The following is a 19584-nucleotide window of genomic DNA, read 5'->3' on the forward strand; positions in this document are numbered from 1 at the left end:
CGCTCTGCGGCAACCCAGAAGTAACGGAGCACGTTACTTCCAGGTTTCACCGCTTGCACATGTGCACATGCTCAAAATGACGTCACATGCATGCGCAGAAGCAGCAAAAAGTGACGCGCGCGTGCACAGACGTGCCATCGCTGGTTATGTTTGCTTCTAGATGCGAACGGGGCTCCTGGACGGATCCCGTTCGCATCTAGAGGTACCACTGTACAACCACGTCAAACCCAGAAGTGCGTATCCCTTTTTTTGGATTACAACCCTTTTCTTTTTGGATTACAACCGCCCCCCGCCTTTTTAGGCCCCATTGGCGAAAGTGCGCCTTGGGTTACAACCTGTTTTGGTTTACAACTGGACCTCCAGAATGGATTATGGTTGTAAACCGAGGTGCCACTGTATTAACCTTTGTACATTGCTTCTGTATATATGCAATCAGATCAGAGCTTTCCAAACTGGATGTCGTGAGACATTAGGATGTTGGCTGCAGGGTGTAGGTGTGTCGTGCAAATACTCCCCACGCTCCTTCCAGGGGTGGAAAGGGGTTAGTTTAACCTCTGGTTTGCTAGTAAAACTGAATTACTGTGTCATGAAATGATGCATGTCTAAAAAGTGTGCCACCGACATGCAAAGTTTGGAACGCTGTGCTTCAGATGGTAACGTGTATTACTCTGCTTATTTCAAAATGTCCTCTGCTTGTGGGATGGGGTGTCCCTGCTAACTGGGGCCCTGGACATCTCCCCAAAAACCCTACCCTGATAGCACCAGACGGTTTCTTCATGCTGTTGGTATGGGTGGTGGTTACCCTTGCTTTTTGTCTGAGCACCCCCAGAGTTTGTCAGATTCCAGTCTTACCCATTTCACCGGAGTTCATATTGGGGAATTTAGGGCATCTGCATTCAGAACTCAGTATTCCGTAAAGCACGGCCGTCATTTTGAAAACGGCAAGTTTATAACCCGCATGTTTGCAAAGCAAAACCTGTGGGAAATGTCTGCTGAAGGTTCTGGGTGGTGCAGATGCAGTTTTAGCTGCTTGTACTATTTTCTCCGTCTCAGCCGAGGAAGTCGGATCTTTTTGTTGCTCATACCAAGGAATCAAGTATTCATTAGATTTAGCCTCAAATTTCCCTGTGCGTAAAACGATTCCCCCGCTTTCTGGCAGAAAACTTTGCTTCAGGTGTACGAAAAGTTATCAGATGTACATTAGATGATCAGAAGTCATTATAGGTAGGGTGACCTGCCCCAAAGTAAGGCAGAGCTAGTATATATTCTCTCTACCTTTTGAAGACTATTTGGAAACACCGAGCTAGCTTATTTTCGTATCTTGAACATGCACCTGTTTACGCAAGCATTCCCCTGACCATCCTGAGCCAACTTTTTAAAGTGTTGATTTTTACGGGTTTGTTTTATTGTAAAATTTAAATATGAATGTATTTAATGTTTTGGTGAGGTTATTTTGCTGTGTATCGATTCTACAATTGCTTTTATACTTGCAAACTGCTTAGAAACCATTCTGGAATGAAAGCAGTATATTAACAGCTGTTGTGTGGAAGATGGAATTTTGCTGCATGCATCTTTTCCTAAACCTGCTGGGTAAGCTACACCTTCCTACCTGCAGGGCTGGCATCAGCGGTCAGTAATGCTAGGCACCCACTAGGGCCTAGAGTCGGCCCTTGGAATCCCTTGGCTTTGTTGTCACTGGCTGTCCACCTTTCCTCTCAAAAAAGGGAGGTGAGCTCCCATTGCTCGGTCCCAGCTCCTGCCAGCCTAGCAGTTCGAAAGTACGTCAAAGTGCAAGTAGATAAATAGGTACCGCTCCAGCGGGAAGGTAAACAGCGTTTCCATGCGCTGCTCTGGTTCGCCAGAAGTGGCTTAGTCATGCTGGCCACATGACCCGGAAGCTGTCTGTGGACCAACGCCGGCTCCTCGGCCAGTAAAGCGAGATGAGCACCGCAACCCCAGAGTTGGCCACGACTGGACCTAATGGTCAGGGGTCCCTTTACCTTTACCCTATACAGGGGCGTCTTACTCATAGAGGCTAGTGACGCGGGGCACGAGGGTGCCAAGCTCTGGAGGGCACCAGGGAAAAGGCAGAGGCTGGACGTGGTGCCTCCCAGCATCAGCTCGCCGCCCTCTCCTGCCTCTGCCATGCCGCACCGAAGCAGTGCCGCGCCCGGAGCCTCTGTCTGCCATTGCCACAGCGGCATGAAGTGGCCAGCTGAGCCAAAAGGCGCTGCATCCAGCCTCTGCCTTTTCCCAGCTGGAGGAGCCGCCCTCCAGCCACTGCCCGCCTCCTCCAGTCCCGCCAGCAGCACTGTCACTCTTCTGGCCTATCCCCACAACACCTACTCACTATGGGCCTCAATAAAGCAAACAGTCTAATTGGTCAACGTCTAAAAGATACTGAGCATCAGAACAACCTGGCCACTATAAGGAAATTCTGCCCTTGGTATGTCCAGTTTCCACCTCTCCATTTTGATTCTCTGGCTCCATATCTGCACAAACTTATTATCCCAAAATACAGACGTGCTTTTACACTTGCAAGACTGGATGTTTTGCCATCTGCGGTACTTGAGGGTCGATTCCAAAAGATCCCGTCTGAGAAACGTCTTTGCCCTTGTGGAGATGGTAGCACCGAAACATCGGCACACGTCCTCCTGTCCTGTACTCTCTACAAAGACCTGAGGAATGAGATCATCACCCCACTCGTACTAACCATCCCAGGGCGCTCAACCACTGCCACAATGTCCTTTCTTCTATCAGATCAAAATGAGCAGACAACAGCAAATGTTGCTAGGTTCATAGCAGGGGCAATCAGAATAAGGGCCACTAACTGACTGCTGATTCAGGACTTTAAATTGTGCTTTTATATCAAATTTCCTTTTCTGCATATACTGTGATGTTTTACTGTTGCTATGGCCATTGGCTAACGCGAATAAAGTTTGATCTCTCTCTCTCCCTAACAAACTCTGGGAAACGGGGGGGGGGGGGGGCGGCGGAGGGAGCTTTGCACCCTGGCGCCGGATATGCTTAAGACGGCCCTGCCTGTATATTGGTCAAGTAGGGCAGCTCCCATAAAAAGTCGGGGAGAGTTGTAACCCAGCAATATCCAGAGGGTCAGTGGTTCCCCACCACTGAGATGTAGGAAGAGAGCAATGCCATCAAGGATGGGGATGCTGGGACATTGGACACAGGAAGCCATCTAATAGCAGGTGAGATTATTTGTCCGTCTAGTCCAGCACTGCCTACTCTGACAGGCAGAAGCTCCCCAGCATCTCAGGAAGAGTTATTCCCCATCATTTGCTTCCTGATTCTCATAACTGGAGGTGCCAGGAACCAAACCCCAGGTGCTGGCAACCCACGCTACGCCACTGAATGGAACAGCTTCCCCTATCTGAAGGGGGAGGGCCAATGTACCTGCATTAAACCCACCGCTACCATCCAAAACAATTTGGTATTTCACAAGTGTGGGGGTGAGCTGCATTCTGGGATCTCATTCAGGAATTCCAATGTGGCATGCAGGGTGGAGGGGAATGATACAGACCTGAGATATGAAAGGTGGGTGGAATGTGAGCCACGGGGTAGCTTTTAGGATGCTTGCTAACCATACCAACAAAATACGTGGAATACTTTGATAGGGAACGGTAGTGATGCAAAGCACACAATCCGTGGCTACCTGCAAGATGCCCTCTGAGTTATCTTTAAGGGTGGTGTTTTCTGGGCCCTTTACATACCTAGCTGCATAATAAAGGCATGATGAGTGTAGCTAGGAAAGTGAGACTGAGATTTAACTGGTAATATGGTCGGCAAAGAATACAAAAGCTGAAGCAAATAAAGAATGCAAAGAGGAAGTCAGCAACACTCAATGCTTATCTGTGCCAATGTTATCAAACAGTAGCTGGGTAAACCAGCCTGACCGGCGTGTAATTTTAACTGCCAGTGTTTCACTGTTGTTTAAGAAGCGGTTCACTGGATTTCATTAAACTACTGCAAAATGTTAACATTATTTTAGGGCGAGCAGATGGCCGAGGAACTTTGCCGAGTGGTTCTGCTATCAATCCACCTGGCCCCTTAAATCCCTACTCAGTCAATGAGGTCCAGGGGCATAGCGTGGGTTGCCGGAGCACAGGGCAGGACAAGTATTGGACTCGTGAACAGTCAGTCCCTTCGCTGGCCAGTGTCTAATCAAGGGAGTGTCTCCTTGCAAACTGGCCCCAACCTAGGAGCAGAGATAAGGAAGAGAGACACAAAGCCAGGAGCACTGCTGTGTCGCCTCACCCTCCTGTCCCTGCAGGTGTTTTCCTCCCTCCTTTTTTGGCGGGTGGCAGCAGCGGCAGTGCCCTCTCCCTCCTGGCTGGCCCAGCTGCAGGGCGCATGCTGGAATCCATTCATCGGTCATGAGAAGGTGTTGCTCCTGCCACTGCTGCCAAAGCCCTACCTGGACACTGCCTGCCTCCCCATGGCCCCGGTCTAGATGATGGAGCCTGTTGTGGGGGCACCTCATTGTGCCCTCTCATAAATTTGGACCCAGGGGCCTTGACTTTCCTGCTCCCCTCCACGCTACACCACTGGTGAGGGCTTCAAGGGAGGTCAGACAGGGCCCTGCTCCCTGTTGAACTCCCAGCACTTACTGAAGGCTTTTGCAGTCGTTCCAGCAGAATGTATGATTCTTTTTCACTGAATTCTTATTTCAAAGTTTTAACTCATTTTTGTCTTGTTGTATTGGATCTCCCGTACACCGCTCAGAGAAAACTGTGATACAAATTGCTGAAATAAAAATTAGTAATGAAAAGAGGACAAACTACACATTTATGTAAAATATACCAGTACATATGCATATAATGTATGCATATAAAGTCAACTGGACTATTATATATAGGATGGCAAAATCTCTCAAAGCAGCAAAGAAGGAATAATAATCATGCAGATAAATAATCTAGTACTCAGTGTTACCTATCCACCCCCACCCCCGGATACTCAAGATAGCTTACAGATAAAAATAAGAACAGCTAGAAACATAGGAGGAAAATAATTAAAAACCAATTAAACACTGATAGAATTAAAACTTTCTATATATATTTATTAAAATACAGTACATTAAAGCCATACAAATAATTATATCCCAGATTTTCAGTACAAACTCTTTATCATCAATGTACGTACTGATTAGAATAACTCATTGTCAGGTATGTCTGGCTTTTAAAAAGGAAGCGACTATCCTAAAAAAAACTAAATTCAGCTATGATTTTTTTATTTGAAGCAACAGTTCACTGCTCCCACTTCCTGGTGCGAAGAGATTTCCCTCTATGAAAAGCACACAACCTCACATAGGAAACGGCCTTGTTCCGAGTCATTGACATCAGCAATGTCTACTGACCAGTAGTGGGGATTGCCAGCTAAGTTTGAGGAGGCTGAGTACCGAGTCTGCAACATTTTCCATGTAAATTATTTGCTCTTTCACTGAGATATTGCACACCCTTCACCCCATCCCATGCCATCCCAATACTCCATGACGCAACAGTGACTTCCTTCCTATTTTATGGAAATCTTCTGCAGCAATCCCTCCTAGTGCGATTTGTTTAGAGAAACGCACATCTGTAAACTGTCCTGAGGTTCCTTAGACTGGAGGCTTGAATTAAAAGATTCACGAATACGGTGACAGAAAACAGAACTTGGGAACACAAAGTCAAGGTAACTTGAAAGTGATTATTTTTACACCAACTGGACTTTGCATAGGAGCCAACTCCTAGGGGCCGGGGTCTTTGGCCTTCACAATAAAATATTTGAGGGGGAAAGTTGATGGGCATTCCCATTCAAATGGTATGTGTACATTGCATCATGTGACTGATTATGTGAGGCGGGGCTTATCTGGGCCCCCACAATATTTTATTCAAGTTGGCACCCCTGGGACTATGCATTGGATTATACTTTGCAAGGATTTTTTGCTGATTGCATGAAAACGAGTGAGTCAATTGCTACAATTTTGCTATCAAAGTTATGGGGTGATTAGGGACTTAAAGGTAAAGGGACCCCTGACCATTAGGTCCAGTCGTGGCCAACTCTGGGGTTGCGGCGCTCATCTCACTTTATTGGCCGAGGGAGCCGGCGTACAGCTTCCGGGTCATGTGGCCAGCATGACTAAGCCGCTTCTGGCGAACCAGAGCAGCACACAGAAACACCGTTTACCTTCCCCCTATTTATCTACTTGCACTTTGACGTGCTTTCGAACTGCTAGGTTGGCAGGAGCAGGGACCGAGCAACGGGAGCTCACCCCGTCGCAGGGATTCGAACTGCCGACCTTTTGATCGGCAAGCCCTAGGCTCTGTGGTTTAACCCACAGCGCCACCCGCGTCCCTGATTAGGGACTTAACAGCCCTCAATTTCCTGCCGTCTTTGGAATTCTACAGGCATTGAAGTGTTGGAGAGAGGCAGAGAAATGGATTTATTGGTTTGAAGTGCAGTTGGCTATGTTAAGCCACCCATGGGATTCAGCTGTTTGCTGGAAATCTGATGCAGGGTTTTGTAACCTTGCTTAGGAGTTTGTTTGCCTCTGCTTATGCTGTGTGTATTTGTCAATAAAGCAAATATTACGGAGACACCCTATGCCTTCTGTGCTCTCGCATCAAAGGAAACCTGAGCCTGAAGCACTGCCTCTGGAATTACTTCCTGCTCAGGGAAGTGGGGTGCACTTAACAGTCTCTAGAGTGGGAACCCTCTGCTTGCAACAGAAATGCAGCTCTGAGAATGGAACTGGGATAGCTCTGTTGGTAGAGCACGAGGCTCTTAATCTCAGGGACGTGGGTTCGAGCCCCACGTTGGGCAAAAGATTCCTGCATTGCAGGGGGCTGGACTAGATGACCCTTGTGGTACCTTTCCAACTCTTCAATGCTATGATTCTACATCATAAAAGCAGTGTAGCATAGTGGCCAACAGAACAATAACCCAAAGTCCTCGGTTCAAATCTCACCTCTGCCATTAATGCACTAATTGGCCATAAGGAAATATTTCCCTGACTGGGTCAATTACTTACTTCTGAGTAGACGTGCCTAAGCACTGCGCTGTACGAACGCAACTCTTCAGACATAGATGCTCTCACTTGGTATTGTTTATTAAATTTGCATGCCGCCCTTCATCTGCAGATCTCAACATAAAGCTACAATATAAAAAACACAAAACTGCTTAATAGGCAAACAGCAAATGCAAATAGTGTTGTGGCACTGTGTACTATGGCTTTGAGTATCCCTTGCTATAGGAACTCCAGATGACTGCCATTTTAATGTCGTTTTCTCAATATGGGTGCTTACCCATGAAGTATTTCAAAATATTTTAATCTATAATGGAGATCACATGCGGTTGTGGGTTTCAACATTTTCTTTCCATCAGTAGACCCAGCAGCTTAGAACTGAAATATTTAGAGAAGACGTTATTTATTGCAACTCTCCAGTGGTTGCTGCATATCTGACATCTTTGAAACTGGCAGGAACGATTAGAGATTTCCAAAAGACGCCAAGCACATTAAGAAGGCCTTGTTCATTATAAGTAGCTTTAAAGCGCATTTGAAGCATATTTTGCCTTCCAAGCGTTCTGGTCGCTCGAGTTTACCTCTCACGGAGCTACGGTTTTCAGCAACCCTTAACAAACTGCAGATACAGAATTACTTGAGGGAAATAATGTGCTTCTAATGTGTTTTAAATGTACTGTGCGTAGGCAGGGTGAATCTTTGTTCTCACTTAGCTTTGCTATTTTTAGATACATCAGCTAACTCTGGCAACACCTTGCTCCGTTTACAGCCTTGGGATGTGGCAACTAACCCTGAAACCCTTTGCAAGGTCTATTTCTTCTACCTCTAGAAGGATGAAAGCGACTAGCATGAAAGCCCTTGGAAAAGATATCTTGCACCGGTGAGCTATTGCGATGCTGACAGACTCAGCCTTTTCTCATGTGAGATCAGTACTATTCAGAGGCAGGTGGCAGGAGGGTCATTTGGCCTGGGCTCTGAATCTCAAAAAGGGCTTTACGTTTAGATTTCTTCTTCTTCATTTTTTGGCATTTGATGAGTTTTGCGGTGCTTTTCTGCTCGTCGTAACAAATTGTGACACTCTCTCAGCTTAGAGCTGCAAATCTTAAACAAGTAAAAGATGCAATTTGGTAAAAGGTAGCGGGGAAGAGGACCAAGACAGGTGGAGGCCGTGTAGTTCCCCCCCCTGCAGAGAAGCATCCATGACCGCAGGGACATACGTCAAGGCAGATGTCAAGGCAATAAACAACTATTTTACTTTTAAAAGACAACTGTTTAGGGAAGTTTTTAATGTCTGATGCTGTATTGTTTTTAATATTCGATTGGAAGTCGCCCAGAGTGGCTGAGGAAACCCAGCCAGATGGGCGGGGTATAAATAAATTATTATTTTTACTACTACTACTACTACTACTACTACTACTACATAAAACTAGTGGTTATGCAGGCATGTTTCAAACAATGATCCTCAGGGTTAGGAGATACGGTACATGCACACACATCATTGGAATGTTGAATACCAATTATACAATTGGCATTCTATAATCATCTTCTTGAATACTCAAAAGAAGAAATGTAGCCTTGTACAACCTCTCATTCCGTCATAAGTGCTCAGCTGACATGCTGTCCGGAGGAACTGTGTCTGTAGTCATGGGTCATTTGTTTAGAAATCACAAAGTCCTGCTGGGATTCCCCTTTTCCTCTCTCTATGAGCCTATTTGACTTCCCAGACCACAGCAGCATGACCTCACATTTTCCAAACAAATGTCAGCTGAGAGGAGTGATGAATTAACTAAGGCGCAAACCCTGGGTGCGTGGGTTGGAGACTTCACAAGGAAATCACTACTGCCGTTTTCATTTCTACGGAAGCTTCGACACAGGATCAACTGCTATCTCAAAACACACAAGCAGCAGTAGACTGCCTATATATTGGGAGTGATTAAGCTATACCTCCACCTAGTGGGTGATTCTGTCATTTAAGAACATTAAGATAGTTGGGTGCAGTGCTTTTTCCCAGAAAAAGAGGTGCAGGAGCCAAAGTTGTTGAGTTTTTTTCAGGGGCAAAACAACACTTTTTGGGGGAGAGAATATATAGCCTGGAAGGTAGCAATGGGGGGGATTCAGCTTTTGACTGCGGTTGCTTCAGCAAATTCTGCATCAGGGAGAAACACATTCAACCACTGCTACTCATACTCAGTGAAATGGTTATATCTGATCATGTTTAGCCACAGTGGTTCCTCCTTGGTTGCTTTGTGGATTGGTTCATTGCTATTCCACCACCACAACTGAGCATATGCGCTGTGGTACTTTCCTCGCTCCCCAGCAAATGCATACATAATAGTAATAAATGACTTCTCATAAAAGGATCAAGACCATCATGGCACGGCTGCTCTTTAGCACGTTCAGCATGAAACAAAACAGAAACATTTCACTTCTAAATTCTTATAGAATGCTTTATGGTTTAAATCTCCATGACTGCAGATGGACAGATCCTGCCAGTCTTCTGTTGCTAACCAACAGACATACATATGGTTTCTGCTGAAAATGATTTATTCTCCCAGGTTTTAATAAATCTTTTTATTCTTGCCATCTCTCTGCTTTTACAGCTGCTTTGTTGTTTTGCATTTTTCAAAATGTGCTTTTGTTTGAAGTTCATGTTAATGGTTGAATTTTAAATATTATTGTTCTCCAATTTAGACGCTTTTGCTGAAAGGCAGGAAAAAGATCTTATCAGTTGATAATTTACTGGTGCCCACTACCAAGTTTGCATGTTGAGAACTCATGCAGCTTTTTACACATTACAGTCTGACTGTGATATAAAACCCCCTGCTAGAGGACTTCCTAGAGACATCTGTTTGATTGCTGTCCAACCTTAGGTCTTAAAATCCTTAGGTTCTTAAAATCAGTTACTATTGACAGGATAGTTTCAACATCTCAGACATTATATATTTAGAACACACACACACACACACACACACACACACACACACACACACCACTCTTGTCATCTACCAGGTAGAATTTGCCTATTTGCTGTGCAATTCAGGTAGCCTTACCACTGCCATGGAGTTCAAAACACCATATGGCTTGTCATGCTGCAATGAAGCTTTAATCTACAACTGTACCACTGATTCACCTTCTTAACTACTGCCACTTAATATCTATGATGCCAATGCCATATCCCACTAGAAACAGTATTATAGACATGGTAAAAAACCAGCTAGCCACACTTTTATAATTAAAAGTATCAATATATTCTTTATTATAAACTATGAAATGAATACTAAAGTTGTTACTGTTTCAAGACTTATGGTACATCTGCTGTAATAAGGTTAGTGTGTCTTTAAATGACCAGCTGACCAACAAAACTTGGTTTCTAACCTGTTTTAACTTACGTTCCATTTACCCTTAGTCCCTCTTCCCCAGTCAATCTCACCACCAGGAACTGCAGACTTCAGCTAGCTTCATTTGAGAAAGGCTTTCAAGGCAATTCTCCGGGCAGCTCCAGAAGCTCCTTTCTGAATTTTCTCCAGCTTAAGCCAGTGATTCAGCTCTTTGGGGGCATAATATATATCCAGCCGGAATAGCCTCCTGCCTGTCTCCCACCTGCTTCCAGACATCCGGCTTCTCCATCAGATTCTTCTTCTTAGCAAACCTTCCTCCTCCGGTCAGCAGTCTCTGCTGTTACTCAACAGTAGTAGAATAGACTTATTTATGTCTCAGCCACCTTGCCTTCAGCCAAGTGGATTTGCATGACGTAGACTTCCCACTTTTCCCATCCAGTGAGTAACCCAGAGTTTCTGCCCAGTAAGCCAATCGTAAGGTTAATTTTACAATTCTCTCTCACAGTATATAAAACTACTGCATTCCCAAGACCAACTTTAGGTACTTACATAACTGGATAATCAAATGGGATGGACACTTTTAAAATTTAAACCTTGCATGCCCCCCACATTGCACCTATAAAACAAGCCTCATATTGTAAACGTATTTTAAAAGGTGATTTCTTCATAGAGACCTGCACCACAGTAGTAACATATACAACAAGCACATTAGTTTAGAATAGATCATGGAGCAATGACAGTACTTTAGGTCATGTGGTTATTTCTTTTGCTGCATTTCTGTCTGGAACTAGAATTGCAACGAACCACATTATCCAGACAGCTCCCACGGTGTCTGCCTAGATTAATACAACATGGAAAATCTTACAAATATTCTTCTTCTTCATTTGCAGGAAGTTACACTGTAACAATAGGAAAAATGGGTATTTTCTATTTTAGACCACTAGGTGAGAGGAGGAGGAAAGGGCAGCTCAGTAATGAAACACTAGGTTGGAGTTATTTATAAACTTCCTCCTTCCTGGAAACTACCTAAATCACATATTGTTGTTTGTTTGTTTATTTAACCAATTTTCCATTTGTCAAAGTAAACAGAGTAAATTACAAAACAGCTTACATTTATGTATAAAGAATAAAACATAAAATCAGTATTTCTACAAACTGGATCCTGAGAGGACATGGCAGTGGTTATAATATAATAATAATTTATTATTTATACCCTGCCCATCTGGCTGAGTTTCCCCAGCCACCCTGGGCGGCTCCCAAACGAGTGTTAAAAACAATACAATATTAATATTAAAAACTTCCCTAAACAGGGCTGCCTTCAGATGTCTTTTAAAAATAGGGTAACTGCTTATTTCCTTGACATCTGATGGGAGGGCGTTCCACAGGGCGGGCGCCACTACCGAGAAGGCCCTCTGTCTGGTTGCAGTGTTTTTCAAAGTAAGCAGACAGATTGGGTCAGGTAAGGAATGTTTTATTACTTCCGATTAGCTTAGCTTTGTTCATGAACATATTGCCAATTCCTTTTAATTGCAAGACACACTTCTACTCTCAAAAGGGGGTGAGCTATAAACACCAAACTCTGCTATAAACTGTTGACTCCTCTCTTCCATGAGCTTCAACATTTTTGTAGTCAATCAAATCATGCCAGACAGCATCAGAGTTGTCATGTTTCTCTTGTCCTCTTGCCACTCTCACTCTTTTGAGGACCATTTTTCTAACAACACTGTCTGTAACACTATGCTATTACCTGTGGCATGTGTTCAATATTTGTAACCATTTCCATGTTCTGGCAGTTGCCATTCTATAGGCAGTTAGTAAATATGCTATGCCCACTTCACATTCGGGGAAAGGACTGGTCTATGAAATGAAGAGCACAAGTAGAAACAAAGCCCTTCCACTCCCTTTGCAATGCCCCAATATATCCAAGCTGGCTACATTCTTCAGTCAACTAAAAGCTTAGAGTTTTCATATTATTATTCAAATGCAGAGTACTTTTGTGAAACAGCAGGGAAGGGGGCCTTTTCTGTAGTGGTGCCAAGGCAGTGGGATGCCCTGTCAACGTTCACTTGGCCCCATCACTGGCAAGTGATCAATATTTTATTTTCCAACACACATTTCCAAACACTGTTTTGTGATTTGGCAGCCACTATGTATGACAATGAGGCACAGTCAAGCCCGCCCTCCCCACAGGCCTAGGGAGGCCAGAGCAACTTCCAACTTTTGAGGTCCCTAGCGAGTGGCAGCTATGCAGATTTAGTCAGTTGCATTTAACAAGAATGTGCGACACCATCTTATTTGTTCCAGACCAGGTATTATTAACTACTTGTGTTACACAACCCATTCACTCCTTCCACCTGGTAGCAAGAGCTCTTGCTGCACTCAAGTTAAAAGAGGTGCTAAGGGAACACGAATAAATGCCTTCAAATATAAAACTCTGGAGGGAAACTGCAATTTTGGTATTACTTCTAGCTTTACTATTATAAAAATATGTGATTAAATCCTAACATAGTGAGAAGACATTGCATATGGAAAGATAGAAGACACCTCTCCGATACAGTGGTACCTCGCAAGACGAACGCCTCGCAAGACGGAAAACCCGCTAGACGAAAGGGTTTTCCGTTTTGGAGGCGCTTCGCAAGACGAATTTCCCTATGGGCTTGCTTCGCAAGACGACAGCCCATAGGGAAATATCCGGGACAGCGGGGAAGCGCAGCGCGTCTTCCCCACTGTCCTCGGACCTCCACCGAAGCCAGGCGGTGGGGCGGGAACGCCTCCTCCCGCCGCCGCCGGGCTTCGGAACGATGCTCCAAAGCCGGCGGTGGGGCGGGAACGCCTCCTCCCGCCGCCCGGCTTCGGAACGGTGCTCCGAAGCCGGGCGGCGGGGCGGGAACGCCTGCCCCCGCCGCCCGGCTTTGGAACGGTGCTCCGAAGCCGGGCGGCGGGGAGGGAACACCTTCTGAAGGCGGGCGGGGGGTGAAAGTCTTTGCTCCCCCCTGCCTGCCTGTCCCGGAGGGCTTTTGAAGGCAGGCGGGGGGGGAGCAAAGACTTTCGCCCCCCCGCCCGCCTTCAGAAGAGGTCCAGGACCTCTTCTGAAGGCTGGCGGGGGGCAAAAGTCTTTGTCCCCCCTGCCTGCCTTCCCAGGGGCTTTTAAATCGCCCCCGGACAGCGGAGAAGTCCTCCGCTGTCCCGGGGCGATTTTAAAATGCCGCCCGCCAGCATTTTAAGATCGCCCGGACAGCGGAGAAGTCCTCCGCTGTCCCAGGGTTTTTTAAAATGCTGGGGGTGGGAAGAAAAGCCCTTGTCCCCCCCCCCAGCCTTCAGAAGAGGTCCGGGGACAGACTGTCCCCGGACCTGATCTGAAGGCGGTTTCCCTAGGAACGCATTAATTGATTTTCAATGCATTCCTATGGGAAACCGTGCATCGCAAGACGAAAAACTCGCAAGACGAAGAGACTTGCGGAACGAATTAATTTCGTCTTGCGAGGCACCACTGTATTGATTTCCAGTTTCAACTGTGACACAATACACCAGCCGCTTTTTATGTTGCCTTTGTACAAAGGAGATGCACTGTTCCCCTTAAATTCCAGGAACTGCTCTTGTTGGCTTTATGGGATGATATCTGGAAGCCAAGCTCCTTATTTCTCTCTTAAGGAGTGTTTTCACAATTGCGGCCAGCCCTTTTGTAATTGTGCTCTCCCCCCACAACTGCATTGCGTGAGAACATGCATTTCCGCCTTTATAACCATGTGCAATTGTGCAGATAAAAGCAACGTTAGAGTTCTTCTCAGCCAGTGTCTTGCCTTTTCTCACTCAATACAGCTGAATTCAGTGCAAGTTTATTTGGAAGTCAATTCCACTGAGTTAAATGGCATTTACATCCCATTAAGTGTGCACGGGATTGCATCCTAAGTAGCTTTATATAATTTTCACATGTGCAATCAGCCAACTTTCCAGTTGCCCTAGGGCTGCAAAGCAGAAGAGAAACATGTCCCAGCCTCTTCCACCAGTCAAGAGGACTAAGACTGCTGGTATCTGCCATACATCCAGATTTTCTTGGCCATTACCAGAATTTCAAAGGCGGAATTGATGTCCGGGGGGAATTTCCGAAAGGGGTTTGGGGGGTTTCCTGGTTTTTACTTTTTGAAAATATGGCAACCCTAGCATACACACACGTGCGCGTTAGGGATTTAGCATCACTGCCTGTTGCTTGTAAACCCAACTTGGGAATCATCTGATTGAAAGGAGGGTGTGATTTTTCAATAAATAAAATGTAAGTGCAATTCTACAACTACATAACTTTTCAAATGAAGACAACCCCCGCCCCCCGCAATGAAATACAATTCCATGTGGGGCAATTTTGTGCAAATATTTCAGGACCAAAGAACAGACAGGCACAGTAATTAACTCTGGTTCAAAGTTTAATGAATGAAAGATACACAGCTTTACTTAAGCGTACATCTGATAATGCTATTTGTATAATTTTAATCAAAAGCATATAAGCAAGCTGTCTGTCCCCATCTTTATGCCATTCATCAGGGAAATGCTACATGAATGAAATACAGATTATTTTTTATCACCAACAAAAAACATTGAAGAGGCTAGATACTTACCAAGTTGCCAGATCAGAAATACGTTCCCTCACTTTCTGGTTCTCCTGGTGTCTGCAGGACTATACAAGTTGTTTTCATATGATCAGAGTAAGATCACAGGATCTGTTACAGTATTTGGAACTGAAAACATACTCCACTTAGGTCACTCCAGCTGCACAGCAATAAGCAGGACAAAAGCCAGCTGCTTCATACTATGTAGAGCTGTTTACAAATATAAATGCAATCCAATATATCAACAGGCCCAAGTGTTTAGTGTGTCCCTCCAGAAAATTCAAGCTTGCCGTGCATGATCAAAGCCATTTAGATTTGGTTAACCAGTTTATACCAAGTAGCAATGATCTAGTCAGCATTAAGGCATTGCTTGAAATAGAAGCTACATCCACAAGTCAGAGGAGAAATAAATATGATCCTGGTGATACTCTTTGTGCTAGGGTTCTAAACTGCATTTGCCACTCCTTGTGTAGTGTTGTGCTTGTGTGAAGCAGCATATCCTACCACACACCTTAAGAATTAGGTGTTTCCCTGGCATAGCTGAGCCCTGTACAAATCACTTGGGGATAATCATATGATTAGGTGTCTATGTAGTTTGGGATTTCAGTGACAACTGCATTACCAGGTTATCTTAGTAATCAACAAAGTAGTTTTAAGTATTAACTTTCCCTAGTATAAAGGAAAGTAAAGGGCACAGAAGGAAAGTTAAGACACAGAAACTATCAAAATTTTAATTATGTCTACAAGATACCCTTATTTTCAATACAAGCACAGTAAGTAAGACAGGATGTGTTCTAAAAAAAGTATCCTAAATGAATGGCAGGTTCTTAATGTTCATAGTTTCTCTTGCAGGTGAATTAATTTTTGGCAACTCAAAATTTTTAACATGATGCCTAGGTCAACTCAATTCTTGTGGCTGAACTACTGAATGCCAACAGTAGCAGTTGGGTTTCAGTTTTGTTTCTTCTGCCCACTTGCCCACTGCCCCAAAATAACCTGAACTGTACAGAGCTGGCAGATTTAAGATTTTCATCCTTATAAAATACTATATATTGACCACTAGAGAAATGGGACTGAGAAATACTAGAAAAACAAGGGACCAAGACAGTCTAAACAATACTCTTGATTCATATATTGAATGGTTACAGCGACTACTTGTTCTTCTGGGTTCTTCAACCTTTACTATGAAATGCAGCTAGATTTAAATTTCCACATCTGTTGTAGTTTTAAGAAGCATTTTCATTATCCACAAGTTGGTAGGCATGATACATAGCTTTGTTTTCTCATGCTGATCACAAAATATTATCTTTAGTTGTAGCCTACTCCCCAATCCAAAGGCTTTTTATGCCGTAACACACCCAATACCACAGAATGAACCAATTAACTGGATTTTTTTCTATCAAACTAAAATGTAGGAGACCAGTAACCCTGTGCTAGCTTAACTCTAAGCCAACAAGCCCAGCTCAAAACAAGGTCTTAAGAAGCATTCTAAAGCTGCTCCAATGAGATTTTGGCAATTCTAAAAAGAAGTTTCAGGATTGCTGAACATGAATATAAGGTGGCATTAAGAGAGAGACTGCAATGGCACAGAGGCAGCAGCAGTCTCATACTGATGAAGCAATCAATAAAGCAACGGATTTACCTAGAGTTGGTGGGAGAAGCTGATATTTCTGTGTAAGGGCTGTGACCACTTCTCAACTTTATTTACTTGAATGACTGCCAACAGCTTTAGTTTGCCACTTTGAGAGCAGGTTTTTAAAAGCATGTTACCAAATTAAGTTGGCTAGTAAACATGGCAGCAGAAAATTAAAGATACAGAAACATGCAGTTCTAATTAAGATGCAACTACATTTTTGCACAAACCACCAGTTTAAGCAAAACAGCAGCACTACAGAAATGCATAGTCGACTTTAAGAAATAACCAAAGAACACTGAATATTCAGAACCCACTGAAGAGAGAAGGGACTACCTAAGAAAATTATCTAGGCTTTAAAGTGTTGAGATTCAAGGGTTTCAGAGGACACAGCATTTCGTATCAATAATGCCCATCACAAAAAGATGTGCTCATCAGTTAACAAAGTTGTGCTGATGGGTGTTTGTAAGGACTGCTAAGAAGAAAGAATCAGAATATTTAATTACTCGTTTTGTTAATAGCATAAACACCCATTCACCCCAGATGTGATTGATGTTATTTTCCAATCAACCTTAGTCAAATGATTTCCCACTTAGAAAAAAAGGGCATTACTGGATCCCTGACTGGAATGCCACCACATGATACACTAAACCCAAATTGGTTATTTACTGTAATTCCCCTTCCCTTTCTTAATCGGAGCCTGTGAATATTTATCCCTTTTAGGTGTAGTAAGATGCAACCCTCTCCAGATAACTTATGGCTCCATCCTCATGTACTAAGATGGCATTTGTAGTACAGGATTTCAAACAAACATCAGGTACTTACAGATTAAACTAACCTGTACTGGCAGTGCTGTGGGATTTTTTTCTTCTCTACCAGTAAGTAGCAAATGCTGAAATTCTGCTGCTAGTCAACAAAAACACAAATTATATTAAACCAAAAAGCTTAATTCATAATTTAGTTTTAAATTTCGAAACACAAACCAAAATTCTTGCACTTTTTTATAGCAACTGTTAACTCCTAAGTAGTCCGTCAAACTGAACTCTGAAATATACTTATTGAACCAATTCAAATGTTAAAGGGTTACAGTGCAAGTTGCCAAAAAAAATGTAGCGTTCTTTCAAGGGTATCAGTGAAAATGAACTGGAAAGCCCTGTACTTGTATTACTACTAACAGTCCGAGAAAGCAAAATATAACTGAACCTTCAAATGCTGACTCAATTTCTAAAGGATTATAAAATATTTTATGTTAGCTGAGTTGACTATTCTTAAAATTAAGCACAAGAGTAAAATTTATACTGAACTTCAACTCCTAACTTTTAGCAACTGTTGTGTGAAGTAGAGGTGTGACATTTTGAACACAGTGCTTGCCAGGCACACATCAGTGATTCAAAACTGCCATTTTAGTGAAGGCATTTTTGTGCCTTCACATTTATTTTTTAATTAAGGGAACATAATTAAGGAAGGGAACAACTTATTTAGTCGTGCCAGACACTGGCAAGAATGCTCCACTGCAAATACGTTATCTGAACAAGGTATGGAAATAGTGCAGTGAGACATTCCAATCTATTAAGTTGGCAGCGCAGACTCAGTAGGCCAAAAAGAATGGAAGTGAGATTCTATGTTGAGTGTCGTCATCCCGTCCCGTCCCCCACCCCCCATTTCAGCATGGCTCTCTTAAGTATGCTTCCCAGGACAACAAATGGTTAAGTTGACCAAAACAGACTACAAAAGTTCAGAATAGGAAATGCCCAAAATGTATGATCTCTCAAAAACCTAAAAGCAGCTTGAAACCTAAAAAAAGCACTTGCAATGCTCTCTGTTCTAGCAAGTTACTTCACATTTAATAGCTGGCACTGACAATGTAACCATGTGTTCATAGGATTGTAAAGTTGGAAAGGACGAGGGTCACCTAGACCAACCCATGCAATACAGGAATCATTTGCCTAACTTGGGGCTCGAAGCCACACCCCTGCAGTTAGGAGTCTCATGCTCTACTGACTGAGCTATTGCGTTACCCAACAAGATTCCTTAAATTGACATTATTCTGTGATCAAATATTTTATAAACAAATTTACGAGTCACAGTGGTCAACAAGCAATATGGACTGAATTATATATTAAATGTTTTATTATACAAAAGATGTGAAGTGATTGTGTGGTTTCATTTAACAATAAACATCCATCAAAAGATTCAGATGCATATAATTTTAAAGTGAGTAGTGCTGCCTCAGTTAAAACTGAAATAATACTAATATAGCAAGAGTGGCCAGAATTAATGCCACCTTGCAGTTGCCAAACTGTAAGTATAATTAACTCAAGTGTATGCCTATGACACAAAATGATCTATAGTTTTGATTTAACTACTTGTATCTACTTGAATACACTTCAGTCAAGTCGGAGTACTTCAAATAGCAGCACCCCAGACCAGAGGAAAACGGTAGCCAGACACAGCTGGAACCTGTTTTCTTCCCACTTTCGAATTAAGACATGACTCTGCATGACATATGGATGTACACAAACTTATCTAAAGTATTTCCACTCCACAGGGGCCTCAGAGAACTCTCAAACTGCTGCTTATCGACTTCTTTACTGAAAAATCAATTTGACAATTTTGCACAAGAGCTCTTAAAGGGCAACTGGGGGTGGGGACCGAATACTATGTAAGCAACGACGGCAGTTTTCCTTTGAATTGCTAATGTACAAAATCCCAAAACTTCTTTTTTCAATGCGAGAGTTTGGGTAGCATATTGAAGTTCTGTGATGGCAGAAAAAAATTAACATCTGGGCGAACTGCAATTCAGAATTGTAATTTAAATCTTAATTCTAAATTTATTTTTTTGAAGTTCAACTTGGTCGTGCGTCTCACGTCAAGAGATCAGAATGAATGAAGCAGAACGCCCCAAGAACCACCTGAGACTACTATTGAAGTCCTGAAAATAGGTGTACTGCAGGTAGAGGAATTTCTGAACTAAAGCCAAAATTTAGAAAGTTG

General features: G+C 43.4%; 1 long non-coding RNA gene across 1 annotated transcript; it reads right to left on the reverse strand.

Annotated features, from left to right (window-relative positions):
• Positions 1-14756: 14756 nt before the first annotated feature.
• Positions 14757-19584, reverse strand: LOC308579680. Its single transcript, XR_014004581.1, has 2 exons — positions 19066-19584; positions 14757-18994 (listed from the first exon to the last, which is right to left on the reverse strand). It is a non-coding gene; the product is annotated as an uncharacterized lncRNA (long non-coding RNA).

This window comes from Podarcis bocagei, assembly GCF_964188305.1.
Source record: "Podarcis bocagei genome assembly, chromosome: 2".
Taxonomy (NCBI): Eukaryota; Metazoa; Chordata; class Lepidosauria; order Squamata; family Lacertidae; genus Podarcis; species Podarcis bocagei.